Consider the following 2,277-nt stretch of genomic DNA (forward strand, 5'->3'; position numbering starts at 1 on the left):
TGCATATAATAATAAAAAAAAGGGTTTAGCACATTTTTGCAAAATAAGAGTTGTTGTATGAACTAGATGAGGTTATCTGTGTGCTACAAATTTGGTGGCACTTTAATGACCTATAGTGTAATTATTGGCTATTATATGTTCATAATACCAATTAAATAATAATAAAAACATAGAGTTCAGCACATTTTCCCAAAGTAAGAGTTATAGTATGATCTAGATGGTCTGGGTTTGGTTGAGGTTTGAGGACCCAAATGCAGAGGCAGGGAGGCAGAGGTGAGTTTCTTATAGATGTAATGAGTGATCACAGGTAGCAAAAACAGGAATCCAAAAATCCAATTTAAAAATGTTAAACCAAACAGGAATCCAAAAATAATCCAAAAATCCAACATAAAAATTAAACACAAACCAGAACCATGGAGAAATCAGGGAAAACAATCATGATAAAACGAGGAACCAGCACTGAGGAACTGCACAGGTAGAGTATTTATGGGTGACTGAACAAAGAGAGGACTGACCAGCAGTTTGGGCGCAGGTGTGAGGAAAACAGTCTAAGGAGCCAAGGAAAGAGGAGACTGACACAAGAGGGCAACAGGGGGAAACAAATAAAAACCTGAGAACTGAAATATAACCAGAAAACACAACAAAATAAGAATTAAACCAATAAAACAAGAAAACATGGAGCAAAGTTAAACTGAATGCTCAACAGAAAACAAAACAGAACAAAGACACGTTTTGTGGCACTACAATGATCTATTAATTGATAATTATATGCTTATAATAACAAAGGAATAATCTTAAAAAAAAAAAGAGTTTAGCACATTTTCCCAAACTAGTAGAAGCGTTGTAGCATGATCCAGATGAAGTTATCTATGTATCCTACAAGTGCGGAGGCACTACAATGATCTATAGTGTAGTCATTGCTCATTTTATACTTATTCTAATAATAAAATAGAGGTGCCATTTGTCATTCTCAGAAATGTATTATTTTCAAATTCAATAAATGTGATATGAAATACATGAGATGAGACACACATGAAAAGAATGTGATAATAATCCGCCTCTCCTTGGTGACGCTTTAGAATATTTCTCTTTGCAACTTGCAGACGGCCCCTAAGCTTTGCAGAGGAGCTTGGTCTGCATTGGGTCTAATGTAAATCTCCCAGCGTGATAGGAGACACGTTTTGAGGAAACTAGGGTTGTAGCTCATTTGCTGCCTGGCTGTGGTTGCAGAGAGGTGTCTGTTATGTAGAAAAAATCATCCGCCGACGAGTTATTAATCCAGAAAAGCCCAATCTGAGAATATATTACCATTTTTTTTTTGTGTGTGTGCAAACTCTCTGAAGGTAAGTCTCCTCAGTCTTTATTATAGTTTATGCATTGGTTAATGATGTCTCCCTGTACTGATGTGAATGGGAAACCCTTCCACTGACAGGCTCACATGTGAAGATGAAACATCAAAGCTTTGATTTAACAAATAGATGATTTTTTGCACCTGTTTGATAGTTAATTTTGTAAGTGTCTCACAACATGTTTATTTAATGGGGCTTTTCTGCTTTGTCAAGGCTTTCTGCATCTGCTTTACCTTTCAGGGACAGTTTAAATAAGATAAATATGACAGTATTTTACTTTAGTCAGAGGCAGAAATGTATTCCAACAGAGTGGAGCTGTCTTCCCAACTTTTTTTTTTTTTTATCAATTTACAGCGCAAGATAGGCATGTACATGAATTTACATATAGCCTAAGAGCACATTTCCAATGTCTTATGCAGGGATTAAAGTATTCCGGCCCGTAGTGACCAGATTTCCAGGGACAGTCCCCGTTTTAGACCACCTGTCCCCGGAAATGTCCCTGATTTTACAGTTTTATAAATGAAGGGGAAACTTTGCATATTTTCTACTGTTATTACGGTAGAAAGAGCGCGCGAGCATGCTGAGCCCAGAAACAGCTGTGGACGTATAGATTAGGAGCAGAAAGCGCCTGTTTTAAAACAGACGAGAAAGTTTATTATCACAGCCGGGAGGAAGCAGCTACACTTCGTTACCCCAAAATCCCACATCCTCTGTCACCGCTGCGCTCCAGACCGTCTGCGCAAAGCAAAACCTGCAGCGCAGTGGCGTAACTATCGGTAAGCAGAGACTGCAGCTGCTTAGGGGCCACCGACTTCTTAGGGACCCCATCACTGGCACCTGGTGGGTATCCGTATGGACGTAGGTTTGCATAGGGACCATAGAGACAAGTCCCTACCAAAACTTTGGACGGACCTACCTGTCCCTACCA

Source organism: Cyprinodon variegatus, unplaced genomic scaffold (genome assembly GCF_000732505.1).
Source record: "Cyprinodon variegatus isolate N-32 unplaced genomic scaffold, C_variegatus-1.0 Scaffold875, whole genome shotgun sequence".
Taxonomy (NCBI): domain Eukaryota; kingdom Metazoa; phylum Chordata; class Actinopteri; order Cyprinodontiformes; family Cyprinodontidae; genus Cyprinodon; species Cyprinodon variegatus.